Source organism: Pinus tabuliformis, chromosome 1_1 (genome assembly GCF_031772625.1).
Source record: "Pinus tabuliformis cultivar Carrire ecotype Pingquan chromosome 1_1, CPIR1, whole genome shotgun sequence".
NCBI lineage: Eukaryota > Viridiplantae > Streptophyta > Pinopsida > Pinales > Pinaceae > Pinus > Pinus tabuliformis.
This window is the reverse complement of record NC_142297.1, coordinates 750,571,270-750,592,818: the sequence shown is the minus strand read 5'-3', so window position 1 is coordinate 750,592,818 and position 21,549 is coordinate 750,571,270.

The following is a 21,549-nucleotide window of genomic DNA, read 5'->3' as shown; positions in this document are numbered from 1 at the left end:
AAACCATCGCATCCAAAACGATGGACCGAAAACCATTGCATTCAAAACCATGTGCGAAAAATCATGCACAAAACCATAGGTAGGTCGGCCCAACCTAATATAGGGTCCAAAAACAAAAGTTTCCGGGGTACTGCCCAGGACCCAATAAAGTGGGGTTACCTGCACCACTCAAACCCCCCGTGAGTCCCCCCTCTATTCAATCAGCGCAACGAAGGGGGGATTCGCCCCCCTTCTAACCCCCTAGTTCACTGTGTGGGCTAGTCATGGAAAGAGTAACACAACCCAACAAGAATCAATCAAGGATTGACTCATCCCTTATGTGGTAAATTTGGAAGATTCAAAAGAAATATATTATAAGCTGGTAGAAATTTTCTCCATAAGCATCGCAAGAGAAGTTATATCCTTGATAACCGAGTTATAAAAGATGAAAGTATCAAAGGAAGAAGGGATATCCTCATATCTTATGAAGGTGTCACAAATACGAGACCAAATTCAAGAGTTGGGGGAAATATTGTCTGACAAACAAATGACTACGGTTGTGCTCAATACACTACCTCTTGAATGGGGAAGCTTTGTATCAAGGATCTATGGAAAGAAGGAAGCCACCTCATTCAGTGAAATTTGGTCATTATGTAAGATTGAAGAAATCAGGTTGAAGGAAAAAAGTAACATGGGATCAAATGAATAGGTTCAAGAATTTTCTACCATGGCTAGGAGAAAAGGAAAGTTTGGTCCTCAAGAAAAAAAAAAAAAAACAAAAAACAAAAACAAAACAAAAAAAAAAAAAAAAAATCAAAACAAAAAACAAAAACAAAACTAAACTAAACTAAACCAAACAAAACTAAACAAAAAAAAAAAAAACAAAACAAAGCAAAAACAAAACAAAACAAAAAAATGATCGATATGTCAAATATCTATTGCTATGACTGTCAAGAATATGGGTATTTGAAGAGAGATTGTCCTAAAATCAAGAAGGAAAACAAGAAAAGGAAAGAAATAAATTAATCCCATGTGACCGAAGAAGTGGAAGAACTTGGGAAGAAGAAATCAAAGAAGGAGGAAGGGAAATATCTCTACTATGACCGAGATAATCTCCTTCACTTAGTTCATTTTTTAGTTTTAGATAACTATCATGGTATTAAGCATCATAAATATGATAGGATTCATAATATTAGAATATGGCATCATATTAAAAGCATATTGTAAGGACAATGTTCAGACTACCAAGTGTAAGGACCATGTTCAGACTATGTACACATTTTTTATTTTTTTTTAAACAGCAATGGCAACCAGAAAGGAAACGCATTGAAATTCAATTTATTTAGCACACACATTCCTGCCACTCATGTCAGGAAACATACCCTAACATTTTCATACCTTTAACTAAGATCAATAGTAATGAAATACATATGTACCGTTCACCAGAAGCCGAGACTCCGCTTGCTCTGTTGTTGCTGGTATTCCCTGGTAGTTGGTCACCTCTGCGAGTGAATGATGACGCACTTGATCCGAATGTGAAGACTCACCGGTTAACCTCCTAGCCTACTCCTTGGGTACTCTTCTTCCCCGCGGACCCCCGAGATGCAATGGGGTTGTACAATGGAGACAAGCACTAGCTGGTAGAGGAGAGCACACCTTGGCTCAAGAGTCCCCTCTCTAAATCCTCTACCTCACCAAACTCACTATAGCTTTGTAATCACTGCTCTCACCACATCTCATCCATCTAACAATAGGGTTCCCAAAAGTCCCTTTTTCCCATGGCTTGCCCCTTCTTTTATAGGAGTCCTCATAGGTGACACTTGTCATGTCATGCATAATTAATTATTTTGTTATAATTCAATAACTTGATTATTCACCCACCCATGTGTCATTCTCACATCAAGGTCTCCCAAAATTATTTACTTAAATTTTTATTTAAAACTAATATTTTCCTCACCTCAACAAGATTCCTATTTCTTCTCCTAGTTGTCTCTTTATTCCCCCCTTTTATTCCTTAATTTGTGTTCATTACTTGAAGTCAATTAATGAGTCAAGATTTTATCCCCAAACTACTCCCTAATTTAACTCAGGTTATCTCCTAGATGGATATTCTTATGTTGGTTGTTGACACATGGAGCTTCTCTACATTTCTCTAAATTTAATTTATTATTCTCATTTTAATTCACCTTCCCCCCCTTTTTTTTTAATTAGGTTTAAATTAGTTTAGGATTATTCTTTATCCTTACTATTATGTTTGTCTTTCCCCTTTTTCCTAATTAAACCACATAATCTTCCTAGTATTTTCCAAAATGGGACGGGTAGAGTTTTTAAGGTACTTTATTTTAATTCTTCCTATGATCCTCCATATTCCAAGTTTTATTTTTGATTTAATTACATTGGTTTCTAATCATCATTTACCCTTGATGTAAATTTATCTAGTTTCCATTCCTTGCTTATATTTATTTATTATTATTTATTTTTAATGATTCCAAGGATGCCAAGTTTGGTTGTGCCCTTCAAGAACTTCCCTAGAAGTTCCAAGGGTGCCACACCTAATCGCTTATTTGTGATGTCAAGGGTGCCAGTTTGGTTGTACCCTTCAAGAACTTCCCTAGAAGTTCCAAGGGTGCCACACCTAATAGTTTATTTGTGATGTCAGGGGTGCCAGCTTGGTTGTGCCCTTCAAGAACTTCCCTAGAAGTTCCAAGGGTGCGACACCTAATAGTTTATTTGTGATGCCAAGGGTGCCAAGTTGGTCATGCCCTTCAAGAAATTCCCCTGAAGTTCCAAGGGTGCCGCACCACTTGCCCTTCAACCATCCAGTGATTACGAGGGGAAAGTATAGTGCAACATCATAGACCACTTTCATCTCTTATGTTGCCTGCTATAGTGAGACTAATGGTGTCGGGGATCAAGGAATCCACCTTGATGCGCGCCCTGCGGTAAAGTCCTCATGAGTGGACCAACTTTGGAACCTGCCCTCATGGCATCGTGATCTTCAAGGCGAAGGTGTTTCAACCCTTCTAGCCCAAGTCACGACGGGAGTGCTAGTGGGTGAGATCAGGGACTCTGTCCCACCCCTCCCATGTAGTTCCATCCACTTGTACAACCCCATCACCCATATGTGAGTCATTCGGTCAAGAAACTAATCTGTGCCTGCAACCATTAATATATCATCAAAATATAGTTAAACATATATGGCAGATTCCAAGATCGACTTATACTTTCACAGATAAAGTAATATAAATTTTCATCAAACCAGGTGTCATCGACATGTCATATGCGGGTGCCTCTGATGGTTCCCTGCCATACTCAATAATCATCAGTAACACGATTTCTCAATGTTAGTCAATTATCATAATAGCATCATTAACAATTCCTGGTCATTCTCATCATTGTCCATTGTAAGTCTGAACTAAAGGAAGTAGGTAACATAGGGGACACATCCCTTATGGCTATCATCAATAATCATCAATGGAAACATACATATTAATTAAGCTATCAACATCGTAACATCGTAGAAATATACCTACCCATAAAATTTATCCTCATTATGCCTTTAGTAGAGCGCATACATATTCTTTACTACCCTCATCATAATTTCAAATAGAGACCACTTAACTATTAATATTGCAATCATCAGAATACTGATAGAGATACATAACCATTCATGCTACCATAATATCCATGGATAGCATTCGTAAACATCACAACCATGAATATCTCAATCGCTAATAATAGTGTCATGGGTCCAGATCTTCAATCTGAGGTCCTCGAAGAATAGAGTGTCTAAGATAATGTCGTATTAGGGTCAGGAAACTAAAGTGGGCACTACATACACCCCCTCTTAACAATGGACTTCATCCCGAAGTCCTTAGAACATAAAGGAGAAACGGTGACACATAATCTTAGGAACCTTTCCTGAAACTCTTGCCAATCCTCTGGTGGGCAGGTTAAAATTTTCCCAAGGTATCTATAACACGAATTCCGTTATAACTGAAGGACTATATCTGGGGAACATTGCAACCCACTTTTTTTTGTATAAATGTACAAAACATACGTTATAGATATTATTAAAATTAATAGTTAAAGGAAGCGTCATACATAAACTTTTCCAACAAAATCATCATAATCAAAATCACAACCATTTAAAGCAACAATTAATAACACCCACCTTCCTTCAAATGACAAATTGACTAATTTAGGAGAAATCTCTCTAGTTTTATTCATTCAATCATGCAATTAAGATAGCAATAATTTTGTATTAACTCAAATTCATAGGGGATGCCTATGCCTTTTTCATAGGAGGAACTACCCACCTTAAGCTTGGACTGCAATATTTGTAATGGTCAATAATAATTGTGTTAATTATTGTTGATATTTCACCTATGACGTAATCCACCTTTGTTTACCATGTTCTAAATCTTCACTTTTGTTAGGAACTACAATCAGTACTTTGGACAAGTCACAATAGATGCATTCGAAGAACTTGGTTGTGGAGTGGTTGTATGTAGAGAATTACACTAGATGAAAGTTTTTATATGTGTTCCTTTAAATCAATTATATATTTCTTTAGTTTGTTGTGATTCTTGAGTTTCATTTTTTTATAAAAGCTCTAATATGAGTGATTTTTTATCACTTTTATTTTTCTCTAGTTTTCATGATTCTTGGCTTTGATTTTCTCTTCAACTTATCATGATTCTAATCAATCAATGATATGTTTGAATTGAGTATCTACCACTTGCATGTCTCTAATTTGTCCATTCTAAATTGGCCTTTGGAGAAGAAATTTTAAATTTTGTAGTTTAATTATTGGTAGTTGAGTGAATGAGGTCTTCCATGCTTAATTGTATGGTTTTGTCGTTCCTCAATTTTCTTAACAAAGCATAAACATTTTTTTCTAAATATTCAAATTGCTCATATAATGATACAAAAATGGCAACACAAGGTTGAGTTGCAACTATGTGTTGTGACGAATGGACAACAATATGATATGGCAACTATATGACATAGAAATCACATCAATATGATATGGCAACTATATGACATAGAAATCACATCTATTGTACAACATGGAATGATGTTGGTGTATGCGTTGCAGAGTGATACAACAGTTCCAATGCACGACAATTACATAGAGAACTTGGCAACATAATTTTTTTTTTTTTTTTTGTCAAGCCTAATTCTTCTAATTCTTTGCTCTTTTGCAATCAATTCTGCTTGAAATCCAATAGGAATTTGTTGGAATTACAAGTTATAGTATGTATAGATTGAGCACCCCAAAGGGTTTTTCAAGGTAATAAATCCATTTATGCATTCAAAATGCATTGAAGTAACCAAAAAATCATAATCTTGCCAAAAATTGCATCACTAGATCCTCATGAAAGAAACCAAAATATAAACAATTAAACTATGCATTTTTAAACAACAACGAATGAAAATAGTATATAAAAATCAACTAACAATATGGAAAAGAATATTTTTGGGTGATCACAGTGACAAGTATGGTAGAAATGACAAGTTCAATATCTCAAACTATCTTTGATACCAATGGAGCATAAAAGTCCATGATAAATTTCCTCCATGATATAAAGACAAAAATATAATAATATATAAATGTTGAATGAATAAATTAATAATGATGACATTTATTGTGAATGACCCTCATGCATATTATGAATAACCTTTATGCATATTATTTACGAAGATATTTTTTTAATAATTATTATTATTTATTATATTTATTTTTTTAGGTTTATTTAGTTGATATTTATAGAAAAAAAAATGAAAGAAGAATTTAATATACAAATATAATCTCAAAAATGTTATATAAAGAATTATAAAGGAATACTAAATTTAGGATACATATATATATATCTATATATATATATATATATATATATATATATATATATATATGGATTTTCACATATCCACATTAGCATAAGTTGCCATTAGGGATGATCGCTTTATATATCTTTATCTTTAGTGGTTCATCTTTGATTTTGGAATGATGGGATAAATTATGTGAAAATAATTGAACATTGACTCTTTAGTACCATATATTATCAATTGTTTATGTTATATAGCATGGTTGTTCTACCATCAAGACATGATTGATTGATGTTTTTTTCTAGAGCTCTAACCTAATATCTAACATCTTTAGCAAATTCCAATCCGACTCATCCACCAGTCCTAAAGATTCCTCTTATTTCCTCCCTATATGGATGCTTACGCTCTCCCATCTCACTATTGCTAATGTGTTGTTCTCTGATATCCATTTAGTCAGCCTTTCATTAAACAGCTACACAATGCGAAAATCGATGTCAATTACCCGGTATAAGCAGAATTCAATCATTTTATAATATTAACCCATTGCTCTACTTTGCCTAGTTGGTAAATCGACCTGTTAAGCTTACTTTGAGGGCGTTTGTCCTCTAATTCATTTTCTTAGACACAATCATTACTAGATCATGTACTATCTGGACATGCATAACCACATTGTTATGGCTTCATATTACAATTATCGGCAGTACCTTAGAGTGTAGATTTGAACAACAGTAACATATGAGGCAATCTTTGTAAAATGAAAAGTATAATTACCAATCAGTAGTGCCTTCATCCGTAATGAGTCAGCCTCCTTGGGAAAACATAGTCAATGTTGTCGTTATAGTGATCAAGCTTGTTTATCTTCTCTATGCATATTTTCATCCTTTCTAACAGAGCAGGCATGGATGCAGCATTGGCAGCAAGTCTAGACTTGAGCACCACTATCTGCATTGTCGTATCCCGTTCTTCTGAGTTTTTCCAGAAGTCATAGGAGCCACTTTTTGTTAAAGCAAGCCATTGTTTGATTCTTATCAAATAAAAGTGTTGATACGTGAGCCATTGCAAACAGCGGAAGGAATGTTAACCGATGGAGAACACTCGTGTCCAAGATAAACCATAAACAGTCGAGATAGCAGCGCGCCATCATTACAACGTCCAGAAATGCTAAAACTCTGAAGCTGACACGGGGAATTAACACGTTGTAAGAAACCGGTAATCGATGCAAGTGGAGCACATGGGGATCTGTCCGGCCAACATGTGTGGAGATATGGAGGTGTTTTCAATGGAGATGGATCCACCTATTACCCACGGATTAGAGCAGAAAGTCGGAGAAAGGGCACTACATAAAAATTTAGAAAAATGGCCTCTCCAGCTCGTTATTTCAACAATGCTGTTCGTCTGAGAGTGAATTTTCAATATACATAAAGCCATCGAAGTTTTTGGCACATGCCCATCTCCATTATACTCAAATCCATAGCAGCAAACAAGCTTCTTCGTCTTCAAAATACCGTTGCCCTTTACAGCGCTACCAGCATTGCTAACAGGAAAATAATGCAGGGGAATTCTCTAATATGGTTTAGAAAAGGTCTGAGAATTCATGATAACCCAGCTTTGGAATATGCATGCAAGGATGCCAATTATCGTTTGCATTTCTTAAAGGGCGCTCACCTCGACATTCCAAATGGAATCTCCATTATTCCCACATGCACTCAAAATCTCCTACGCAGGGATCTAATTCAGGTGATAATATATGCAAAGTCCAAGGATACACGAAAAGCTTGCAAATTGGAAAAGGATGAGCATTTATCACAATTTATAGCAACATTGAGCCGGGAGAATGTGTGACAGAACACCTTTTTTTTTTTAAAATTACAAACTTGAAAATTCTGGATATTATGCATTGCTGTTAAATATTTATGTTGTAATTGATAGGTCACTGATATCTGCGATGTGTTATACCACGAGGTTACAACAATACATATTAGACAAAGTGATATCTCTCGTCCATCCTAACATGGTCGATATAGGTCACTGGGATGAAGACCATATAACTTGAGGTACTGAACATTGCCATTCATTTCGATAAGACATAACTTTAATTTGTACCATAAAGAGTGCGAGTCTCCAGGACAACAAAAGGATCGAACCATGGAGATTGTGTAGACATAATGAGTGAATGTCATGCCATTAGAGTGAACCATGATGATAATAGAATCAAGTTACCGTGGACTAGAGGATAACAAGGCATTAAAGAAATATAGCGTTGACTGAAGCTAGATATTTATAGACAGAGATGCAATGCCCATAATCATACTCAGATTCATGCTGCTGAAAAAAAGGTCTAGTTATATCGATGCTGTAGTGTCAAGAGCGGAACATGAATATCTATATATATATGTATATGTTGAGCATCAAATTTCCTGCAGGGGTGAGCGATATCATGTGGCATATCATAGAACCCTAAGGTAGTTGTGAAAATGAACTGCAGCGTGAAGCGATACTGAAGTCAACGTCTTGTAGCCAGATTGAGAGGATAATTTGACCGGGAGCAAGAGTTTTTTCGAAAGTTCAAAGTCTACGGAGTGTGTAGATACCAAGCGGGCCAGAGATTTAAATGTAAGTCATAGAAACAGTGCAAGACAAGGATCTTAGGGGGCAGAAATACTTTGTAACATTGCGCTGAGACCATTTGATGAGTCATAACTATTATGAAACATGAACTTCGAGAAAATATATTTATGGTGAGGAGATGAAGCATTATACCAGGATCACTTATATATGATGCTGAGATTGCCCATATATAATAGTGCCAGAGTTATACTTGCCGAGATGAAGCCTCATAGAGACCATAATTCTATAACACAGATATCCAATACGGAGAATGGTCCTGAGAGTAGTCCATACATGCTTGGATCACGCTGAGATTTGCCAGGAATTTCAAAATCAAGCCATCATCTTAGAGTGAGATGTGCCTCAAGGCCTCTTTAAATCAACCCTTTTTCTTCCAGGGAATGCGATTTCTGTTGCGGATGCGAGATCTCATACAATGTGAGACCCATATCTGAGAGCAAGAGTATGGTCATAAGGATGAGAGATTCTTGAAGCGAGAGACTTGTAGCCAATAGCAAGTAGTATATATCTGGAACAGATTGACGAAGGTCTCAGGAAATGCAAACTCATAGAGAGAGGTTCAAGTCATCGCGCCACAAAGCAAGATCGCATCTTTGTGATGATCTTTTACGGAAAATCCTATTTGATCTGCGAAACACACCATTATCACAGGTCATAAAAGAGCCATATAATGACATTATATGTATTGTCCTGAAGCGAGAGGGTAATGTTGAGCAAGAGTACTAAAATGGCACAGTCTCGAATCATAAAGTATGAGCTCCAGGAGGAATGCCACAGAATTGCTCCAAAATAGATGCAAATGACCTTAGAGGAATACGAGTCAAAACAAAACCACGGAGTTTGATCTTTTTCGTAGTGATCCCTATTTTTCTTTGCAAGGGCCAAGAGAAAGAAGGCCACATAGAATGTCAATAAACCCCTTTTGAGATTGCCCTTTTACTCTTTCTTGAGCTTGACTTCTCCTGAGCTCTGATTTATTTTGGATTCGAATGCATAAAGCAGATCATATAAAACTTGCTTGCAATTTTCAAAGGTGATTCATAGTGAAGTGGCAATTAAATGACATAGCTGGTAGAGTTGACCCTGTTTTAAAGGAAAGTTCACAACCTTTCAAAGGATATCGGTTAATATCCAGATTTAAGAAGAGAAAGATCAGTATGTCAAGAATTGAATGAGCATTTCTAGGCAATTTAAAAGCACTTGAAAGATACAGGTGGTTTTGGTTGTATAGGTTGGGAACGTGTATGTGCAATTTCGGGAAGAAGAGCAGGCTGCTAATGCCTTGCGATCTTTGCAAGGCAGGTTTTATGCAGGTCAGTGATTGTTTTGTCATGCCCACTAGTCAACACCTATTTACGTTTTGAGCAATAGCCTTCTGCATATGAAACGTTCGAGAGTTTCTGTTCAATGATATATTTAAAGGCATTGCAAACTGTTTCCAAAGTGAAAATGTTAGGTATATATGTTGTAGGATTTCTGTCTCTTAACATTTTGTAATCAACTGAAAGTTAGATGTATTTGATTCGATTTGAAGAAAAGGCATGTTGTAATTTAGCAATTAAGTGTGAAAGGATACGACAACCACGTGTAGAGGGAAGACTTATAAGGAGGGTATCAAAATCAGGCATGGGATCATCCAGAAACACGCATTTCAGCCTCAATCTTAGAGAAGCTAAAGTTCCAGCCTTTCCTTCTGTGAGGCCCGATCTGCCATGATCAGATTTTTAATCAAAGTCGAAAGTTTGTAAAGAGGGTTGTCATAAGACCGAAATTATCCGAAGGCCAAATTGTGCTAATCATCTATAGATCTGGGTTACATCTAAAACTTTTGAATTCGGTTCATCCTGGAAACTGCCAATTGCTTGGAAATTTTGGGCCGAATTCTGGAATCATGTAGAAAGAGTTTCATATTGGCCAAAGTTGCTCCTACAGTTGGACGTGGGCCTTTACCTCTAACTGTTCATATTTTGGGCACATGACAGATTATTTTGGGTCGTTTTTCCATAGGTCTGGGAACCATACTTCCCTAAGAACAAAGTTGCCACAGCTGAGCCCTTAATGCTCAATTTCTCTTGTGGAAAGAGGGACGAGATACCACACTGTCATTTTTGGAAGAGTTTGTTGATGAAGAATTCGAGTTGCCTTCAATACTAGTCAAATATGGGCCACATTCCTTGTCTTGTTGAACGTGGGTACAGTGGGAAAATGTCTGTTTTTGTGGAACGTGTAGCACAGAAAACAAGTGTGAAGAGTCCCTGTGTATTTCCTTGAAATCTCAACTGCTAAACGTATATCCAGTGACTGTTTAGAGGCTGTCACGACTGGTTAATAAAACAATATGGTGGGGGAACGGGCATGGCTGAAGGTCACGTTGAAAGCTTGTCAAAACCACTAAAGATTATCGGTTTTTCAGGGCACGATCCTTCTAATATTTTAGTGACACAGTGTAGGTGGTGAAATGAGCATATGTGTGTGGAGAATGTTAATCAGTTGGTTGAAGATATGCCGCAAGCTATTGTGGAGAGTGCAGCTACAATCCATCACATGCCATATATTGTAGAATACCCACATAGCAAAGAAAACTAGCTATGCATGCATGGGCCCATAGGCCTCAAGGGTTCAACTTGTGCTCTGATACCAAGTGTAAGGACCATGTTCAGACTACCAAGTGTAAGGACCATTTTCAGACTATGTACACATTTTTTTTTTTTTTTTAAACAGCAATGGCAACTAGAAAGGAAACGCATTGAAATTCAATTTATTTAGCACACACATTCCTGCCACTCATTTCAGGAAACATACCCTAACATTTTCATACCTTTAACTAAGATCAATAGTAATGAAATAAATATGTACCGTTCACCAGAAGGTGAGACTTCGCTTGCTCTGCTGTTGCTGGTATTCCCTGGTAGTTGGTCACCTCTGCGAGTGAATGATGACGCACTTGATCCGAATGTGAAGACTCACCGGTTAACCTCTCAGCCTACTCCTTGGGTACTCTTCTTCCCCGCGGACCCCCGAGCTGCAATGGGGTTGTACAATGGAGACAAGCACTAGCTGGTAGAGGAGAGCACACCTTGGCTCAAGAGTCCCCTCTCTAAATCCTCTACCTCACCAAACTCACTATAGCTTCATAATCACTGCTCTCACCACATCTCATCCATCCAACAATAGGGTTCCCAAAAGTCCATTTTTCCCATGGCTTGCCCCTTCTTTTATAGGAGTCCTCATAGGTGACATTCGTCATGTCATTCATAATTAATTATTTTGTTATAATTCAATAACTTGATTATTCACTCACCCATGTGTCATTCTCACATCAAGGTCTCCCAAAATTATTTACTTAAATTTCTATTTAAAACTAATATTTTCCTCACCTCAGCAAGATTCGTATTTCTTCTCCTAGTTGTCTCTTTATTCCCCCCTTTTATTCCTTAATTTGTGTTCATTACTTGAAGTCAATTAATGAGTCAATATTTTATCCCCAAACTACTCCCTAATTTAACTCAGGTTATCTCCTAGATGGATATTCTTATGTTGGTTGTTGACACATGGAGCTTCTCTACATTTCTCTAAATTTAATTTATTATTCTCATTTTAATTCACCTTCCCCCCCTTTTTTTTTAATTAGGTTTAAATTAGTTTAGGATTAATCTTTATCCTTACTATTATGTTTGTCTTTCCCCTTTTTCCTAATTAAACCACATAATCTTCCTAGTATTTTCCAAAATGGGACGGGTAGAGTTTTTAAGGTACTTTATTTTAATTCTTCCTATGATCCTCCATATTCCAAGTTTTATTTTTGATTTAATTACATTGGTTTCTAATCATCATTTACCCTTGATGTAAATTTATATAGTTTTCATTCCTTGCTTATATTTATTTATTATTATTTATTTTTAATGATTCCAAGGATGCGAAGTTTGGTTGTGCCCTTCAAGAACTTCCCTAGAAGTTCCAAGGGTGCCACACCTAATCGCTTATTTGTGATGTCAAGGGTGCCAGTTTGGTTGTGCCCTTCAAGAACTTCCCTAAAAGTTCCAAGGGTGCCACACCTAATAGTTTATTTGTGATGTCAGGGGTGCCAACTTGGTTGTGCCCTTCAAGAACTTCCCTAGAAGTTCCAAGGGTGCCACACCTAATAGTTTATTTGTGATGCCAAGGGTGCCAAGTTGGTCGTTCCCTTCAAGAAATTCCCCTGAAGTTCCAAGGGTGCCACACCACTTGCCCTTCAAGCATCCAATGATTACGAGTGGAAAGTATAGTGCAACGTCATAGACCACTGTCATCTCTTATGTTGCCTGCTATAGTGAGACTAATGGTGTCGGGGATCAAGGAATCTGCCTTGATGTGCGCCCCCCGGTAAAGTCCTCATGAGCGAACTGACTTTAGAACCTGCCCTCATGGCATCGTGATCTTCAAGGCGAAGGTGTTTCCACCCTTCCAGCCCAAGTCACGATGGGAGTGCTAGTGGGTGAGATCAGGGACTTTGTCCCACCCCTCCCATGTAGTTCCATCCACTTGTACAACCCCATCACCCATATGTCAGTCATTCGGTCAAGCAACTAATCTGTGTCTGCAACCATTAATATATCATCAAAATATAGTTAAACATATATGGCAGATTCCAAGATCGACTTAGACTTTCACAGATAAAGTAATATAAATTTTCATCAAACCAGGTGTCATCGACATGTCATATGCGGGTGCCTCTGATGGTTCCCTGCCATACTCAATAATCATCAGTAACACGGTTTCTCAATGTTAGTCAATTATCATAATAGCATCATTACAAATTCCTGGTCATTCTCATCATTGTCCATTGTAAGTCTGAACTAAAGGAAGTAGGTAACATAGGGGACACATCCCTTATGGCTATCATCAATAATCATAAATGGAAACATACATATTAATTAAGCTATCAACATCGTAACATCGTAGAAATATACCTACCCATAAAATTTATCCTCATTATGCCTTTAGTAGAGCGCATACATATTCTTTACTACCCTCATCATAATTTCAAATAGAGACCACTTAACTATTAATATTGCAATCATCAGAATACTGATAGAGATACATAACCATTCATGTTACCATAATATCCATGGATAGCATTCGTAAACATCACAACCATGAATATCTCAATTGATAATAATAGTGTCATGGGTCCAGATCTTCAATCTGAGGTCCTCGAAGAATAGAGTGTCTAAGATAATGTCGTATTAGGGTCAGGAAACTAAAGTGGGCACTACACATATGATTGAAGCAAGAGCTCATGACATCATCATAGAAGCTTGAAATGATAGATGAAGTAGAAGTCTACATGATTGTAGCAGTCATTATGATAGAAATAAATTAGCTCATGATATCCTCATTGAAAGCAAGAAAAAGGAAACCAAAGTGGTAATATATATGGCAGGAAGAAATTCATATAGCATGATAAAATATAGAAAAAAATCATCATACATCATCATCATTACGAAGGAACATTTAGAGAATGAGGATAATCAAGATCCTTTATTGGAATCTCCATTATAAGTTTCACCTCTACTTGGAAGAAGAAAATGTTTCATCGATAATCGACATTCCACCTTGTGTGCGATCCATTATTTAGAAACATGATGGTATGATGGAAAAGGAGTGAAACATGTGGTTTAGGTAATTTCAAGCAAGGAAGGGAAGTTTCAGAATGAAGTGTAGATGACTAAAAGAAGAAGATTGGTATGTATATATTTGATAGGTTATGTCATTTCATCATATAGTTCAAGATATCATGGTTAAATGGTCTATCTCATTAGCATGATCAAATAAGAAGAATCTCTTCCTTTAGAGAGACACATTAGGGCATATACCTTGAACTAGTTCAAATATTGATAAGATGAACTCAACATAATATGTCTTCATATGGAATTGATGTGGTTGAAAAGATGAAGGAACTATGTATATAAGTTCCCGAAGAACAATATGTGAAGAAAGAAGAGTTTTTGAAAAATACAACTATAGTCACGTAAGATAAGATAAGTGATTTAAAATCCAATAACAAGAAATATTAAGGATTACATCTCCATAAGAAAGGATGTGAAGGCCTCGATAAAGTCTATAAAGGAAGGAGGCCCTTGACATTGAAAGTCTTGGATATGTGTTCATGAATGTGTAGGATGTCATGATGAAAGGCCATCATAAAAGATAACTTTTATTTGATGTTCATTTTTTTATTATTTTTGAGCAAGATCTAGTTGGGTTGAAACAAGGCTATCGAGAGAGATTTGTAGATGTCACCTACGACTAGTACTCATGGTAATGGATGGAAGATATTGAAATAAACATGATGTGGAAGAGGTAGCTATGTGAAGAAAATCCAGATGTGGACTGAAATATCACTTTCTGATGAAAAGAATGATGAAATGACTATTGGTTCAGCAATATGGTTTGTTGAAATGAAAGGGATAGACGACAAATTCCATACGAAGAAAATCTAGAAGGTGAAGGCTACATAATGAATAATATGAAGTTCATGGCATAGAAAGGAGAATCCCTACTACCATTTGATAGTACTATAATCTCCACCAAAGGGAATATAGTTGTTGTTGGTAACAAGTCCGTAGTTAAGAGGGAGCTTGGACAAGTCCCTGGGGAAGAGGGAGCTTGGGTATATTCCTCTTATAGGAATGATCATATCCTCCCTAGTTGAAAGTGAGAAATAGACATATCATTCTTATATTCGTGTTGTGAGAAAGAATGGAGGATTGGGTAAGCATCTGAAATTGATTCTGATACTCTTCGAGGATGTGGTAGGGCATCTAATAGGTAAGAGTAGTCAAACTTGAGGAAATTCCCTAAGGATGTGTTATTCAAAGATAGGAATTGTCCTAAAAGGACATACCCTATAAACACCCAGGTGGGGTATTTGCCTTGAGAGACAATGATGATGGTGTCTATCATTTATTGGTCTCCCTAGCATTGTGCTTTTATCTTGTGGAGAGATAAATATTTCATCCAAGCCTTGCTATGTGACAATGCTGGTGAGTATGATGAGGTGATCTAACATAAGCTAGGAAAGTAGCTTATGAGATGACTTACCAATCTGACTCTTCTTATGATAATTCTTTAGTTTAAGAATGCCCAAGTACCTTGAATGGTTTATGAATAGCTCCCTAGTTAAGAGGGAGAGTTGAAATATGTAACTAAGTTCGCTCTTCATAATGACATATACAATCATGATTTTATGTATTTGATGTAAAAAGGAAAACAAAATTATTATTAGTATTCTTGAGGCATGGGTTTCATGCTCTAGGTTATTTGATTTATAGGTCAAGCACCCATTAAGTGCTTCTAGGGCTTGTCTTCGAGTCAAAAAGTCAAATTGAGTCATTGTCATGTATGAAAGACCCTTTTGTGAATGTTACATATTGTAAAGAAAATTTATTTGAGTCAAAGTCAGAGATAAAGACCCTCCAAGACCTTTTCATAGTGCTACAATCAAGTCAACCTACCTAGAGGGACAAGTTAACCTATTAAGTCACTAAAGGAAGCCTATATATAGGAGCATTCAACATCATTCAAAGACATACACATCCAACAATAAGAAGTTTCATCAAGGCAAGAAGGAGAACTAAAGGAGAAAGAGGAAGAGCAGGTGAAAGAAGCAGAAGATAACTAAAAATTTTGGATCTATTATAGACCATATATATCCACAAGTGTGAAATCTAGGGCATCACTTTATTGTAGTAAGGACGAGTTACAAAGGAATCCAAAATTGGTGTAACAAGAAGTCAAGTTTTCAAGCCGAGTAATCAAGGAAGAGAAGGTTGCGTTAAAAAAGGATGAAATGAGCTAAATTCACCATAAATCCCTCACACATGCCACCTATAGTTTCTGTAGCAAGGGCTGAAAATTGTAGGTCGAAATTACGGTCAAAGTTGTAGGTCGAAATTCTTGGTCAAAGGAGAAATGAAGGCTGCTAAAAGACAAATTTGACTTGGGTTGATTTGGTAAGAAGGAAGTTCCTCAAGAATAAGTTTGACATGGTCTTGGAGGGGTCTTGGTTAAGGGTCATATGTCTTGGAATTCATTAATTGAAGTTCTATAAGAAGAGAAGATTCCTTGTGGGTTTTCCTCTCAAAAGGAGAGGTTTTGACCCTGACTAATAACCTATATATTGTTTCCTCTTGTATCATTATTCTTTACTGTTTGATAGTTGTTTGACTATAAGAACACTAAATATAATCAAGTGAAAGAAGAACTTAATCAATTTAATTAAAATTCATCACAAGCAGTTATCAAAGTAAGAGAAATCACCTAATCTAGTTGCTCATAGATTTCTCAACACATCATGGATCAATTTGATGAAATTATGCTAGGAATTTTACTTGTGACCATTGTTGCTTCAATTGTTCTTGCTTGGATTGATGGTGATCAAGGCAGTGAAGTGGATATCACTACCTTCAACAAGTCTTTAGTTTTCTTGGTTTTGATTATCAATGCTATAGCCAGTCTCTAGAAAGAGAGTAATGTGGAGAAATCACTACAAGATTTGAAGTAAATGCATTCAGAAGACTCAAGGGTGATTAGGGACAGTCATTTCATGATGAATTTTCTTGCAAGAGAACTAGTTCCCGATCATGTGGTTGTGCTTAGGTTAGGTGATAAGGTTCCTACAGACATGAGGGTTTAATTTTAGTTGATAAACGCAGTAGTTAGAGTAGCTCAAAGCTCGCTAACAGGTGAAAGTATGGTTGTGAACAAGGGTCATCACAAAGTGGATCGTGAGGACATGTTGTTACAAGCTAAAAAATGGATGGATTTTACTGGAGCAAAAGTTGTCAACAGTACATGCATCTATCTTGTAACAGCGAAGAGAATGCATATGGAGATAGGAAATGTTCATTCTCAGTTCCAATGATTGTCCTCACCAGCTACTCCAACAAGCAAGCTTTCACAGTAAAATAGGATCAATATTTCTCATCGCATTGTATTAGTTTGTTTGCTTCTAGGTTATACCTCTTAGAAATTTGTTTTTACCACTATCAACTACTTTTTCTAATAGATATAATTATTTTAATTAAAATTAATGAAATTTAAAAAAGTAGTTGCAATTGTAAATGCTATTTAAATTAATGTAAAAAAATTAATGATTTTAGTTGTTAAAGTTCCAAAAATATTGGTGATACAACAATGACTCTAATAATATTTTAAGATCCACTTTATATTTTTTAACTTCCAATCTAATGGTTTAAAGAGAATACACCAATGTATATCAACCAGATTTTATTAATATGGTTGTGCTAGTTGAGAAAAACAAACGTCTAAAAACTATAATAATAGTATAAGTTTATTCAAATTTATATAGTATTTTGTATATTTATATAGTATTAGATAGTATAGTATCTGGTTTATATGGTATTTGATATATTAAATTAGTATAGTATTTAATATATTTTTCTTATATAGATAATACACTTATCGAGGTACATCCACATTTATTAATATGATTAGTATTATATGGGTGAAAAGAGAATAGGAAAAGAAATATATACAAACTCTCCGAGAAAGAAATTTTGTAAAAAAATTGATGCATACATTTAATTATGTTACCTGGTCTTAGTCTTGTATTTAAGCAAGTATGTTTTCCTAGAACTAAACTCATATTCAATAAATCGCAATCTAATACGATATCATTTACTAAATTTTAAAATCATAAAATGCAGGTACCACCGAGGTTTTCAATTAGAAGCAATAAAATATTAATATCAACTTATAGCACTTTATTAGATATTTGAACGGAATTATTACAAGCTTTTAACCATTACCCACAATCTGTCTTATATATATGAACATACAATATAAATGTGAAAGCTTGAGAGCTTTTTGGTTGATCATCATAAAAAGACACAATATATATCTAATGTTGTGAAAGTGCGAGGTTGATGACGTAAAAATGTTGGTTGATCCCAAAAAAATATAAAATCCCACCTAGACTCATTTGGATGTTAGGGCAGTAACAGTGTTGTTAATTATTTACATAATCATTCTATTATATGTTTTTTTCCCGAGAGAAATAGTATGGTGAAATTTGTTTTATCTGATCAAATTAATTCCAGTTTCTTGTTTTGACCGGATATCTATTCCTACAGCCTTAGTAAAGTATCTTTATTTTGTAATATATTGGGTTAAAGACCATTACTAAATATTCACTCTAGCATTGTTTGAGAAGCAATAGTCTTCTCTCAGGTTGAGAGCAACAAAATTTCCTTTGCTTTTTCATAAAGGTTTCTTTACGTTTCTCTTTTTATTGATGTATTTTTCGTTTCTTATGGCTACTCGAGTGTAAGGAGGATGTCATATTTCGAATGATTCAAGAAAAATGGGAAAAGTCACTTTAGAATGAGAACATTCTAAATAAAAGGAAAGGATTGAGCGAAGGAATAACAAAGTTCTTTGAGGTTGATGAGTAGGTAGGAATAGATTACATCGAGATGGGAATGAGAATGGAAACTATTATAGGAGAAGGGGAAAATTTCAATAATGGAAAAAGTTTTAATGATGTATTTTTCGTTTTTTTTATGGCTACTTGAGTGTAAGGAGGATGTGATATTTCTAATGATTTATGAAAAATGGGAAAAGTCATTTTAGAATGAGGAAAAAGGGAAAGGATTGAGTGAAAGAATAACAAAGTTTTTTGAGGTTGACCAGTAAGTAGGAGTAAATTATATTGAGATGGGAATTATTATGGGAGAAGGGGGAATATTTTAGTAATGGAAAAAGAGGAGGTGAGGAAGATGTGTGGGAAAGTGAAAGGAGATTTATTTCAGAAGTGTTAATTAATAATAATGATTGAGAAGAGAGAGTGGTGAAAATTTTTAAAGAAGAAATGTGTATTTTAGAAAAAATATGGAGGAGGATATATATATATATATATATATATAATTTTTCTAGAAGATTATTTGGATTTGTACCATTGATCTTAAGTCATTAACATAAATTTAGAAATAAGATAGATCATAATTTATTCTAAAATAATTACATTTTTTAATCTATATTTATATCTATTTTTAGTTTTAGGCATAAGCATTTCTAGTGTACGTTATTTGGGATTTGACTTTTTTTTAACTAACTCAAATTATTGTCAATTATTTCTAAATATTCTTAAATGCAACAAAAGAAATATATATATATATAAACCAAAACATACATTAATTAGGATTTGACTTTTTTCATGACTTAACTCAAATTGTTATTAATTATTTCCAAATATCCTTAAATGTAAGAAAATAAAATAAAAATAAAAAATATTAACCAAAACATTAACAAAAATTAGCATATACACTTTTCAGGTGAATTTATTGGAATACATTCCATTCAATACCATGAAATAAAGGGAATTTTCAAAGAAAAAAATATTAATAAAGGGAATTTTCAAAGGAAAAAATGTTATCCTCAAAGAAATGATATCATATCCTACACTGTTTTCTAGTAGTTGAGATTATATATTCTCAATTCCACTTTTTTTTGGAGGGTCGATTTTCTTAAAATGAGTATTATAGATATGATATCCAAATAGAGACAACAAAATAAATCTAACCAACCAATTTCGAATAATAGATTAAAAGAACACATTTAATTTAGTTAAATGATAGTTTTCATTAAAATGTTTATTTAATAATAATTTATATTTTATTATTTCTTTTTTAGATAAAAATATTTTGTATTTATATTAATAAAAAGTTAATTTTAAATAGAAAAATATATTAATTTATTTTTGAATAAAAAGTTAATCTTAAACTTTATACTTCTTTCCTCCTTTTCAAAGGGTTTGGATGCAAATAATATGTTTTTTTTAATTACATATATTTTTTTTATTAAAAATAATATCTTTAAATTATATGAGTTTAATTTATTATTTTAATTTTTGGATGATTTCTAAAAATGTAAATTTATCTTAGTATGTAAAAATATTAGCTAATATTAATAGTTTTTAATATGTAAAATGAAAAATATATCATGATATATTTGTTAAGATAAGATATTAAAAGTTTTAATAAATTTATATGATATTTATAAATATTTAGCAATTTTTAAGAAAAATTAATTTTATCCTATTATATTTAAGTTAATCATTAAAAAAAATTAAAGTTAACACCTTTTCTTTTAAAAAAATCATAAAAAATTAATAGATATATAAAAATTATCTCTTTCAATTTTCTCTATTCCCTTGTAAATAACTAACTAAATATCTATTTCTAATATATATATCAGACAAATATTTAATCTTCTTTCTCTTTTCATCATTCTTAACATTTTATCTTTGCCTTGTGATAAAAGAAGATAAGAGGATCCTTTTCTAAAATTTTGGTAATGTATAAAAATTTGAAAAAATAACTAAGAAAAATAGTGTTATATGATAATGCCATGTTATTTTTTTCTTTTTGCATTTTTACTTATCTTTTTTGTTTCTTCCTCTTTTATATTATATTTTTTTTTCAATAAATTTTATTTATACTAATAATAATAAAAATTTCATATTTTTTTATGAAGAATCTTTGGCGAAAATCACATAGAAAAACTTATGTCGACGCGTTTCTAACCTTCCAGTGCTGTTCATCATCAGGACAAGTTGAATGAGAAGATCTCATTTAGCACATTAAATAGACAGGGCAGAGAATCCATGACTCAACGACAAAAACCGGAATCGTGGCGGAATCTCTGCACCTTTTAAGAAATGTTAGATCTGCTTTCAACTTAGAAACCTGCAAGCGTGCCTGTCCAAACCGATGAACTTTAGACTCTGTGCAGAATTTATTCCATATAAATATTATTAGTATTATAAAAATATTCAATTTTTTTTATATAAGTTTATAATCATTTTTATTTTTATTTTTAGTAGTGTCATAATTTTGATTTTATTAAATTCAATTTCAAATCTATCAAAATTGGAGAGATTCAATTTTTCAAAATGCAAACTATTTACACTTGGACAAATTTTATTTTTATTAGCCTTTGATAAATCTAGAATTAAGATGAATATATGTTAATTGGAAAGAAACTAGTAATAAGATACTATAACTAGAATATATTATTTATTTTCACCAATTGATATATATATTTTAA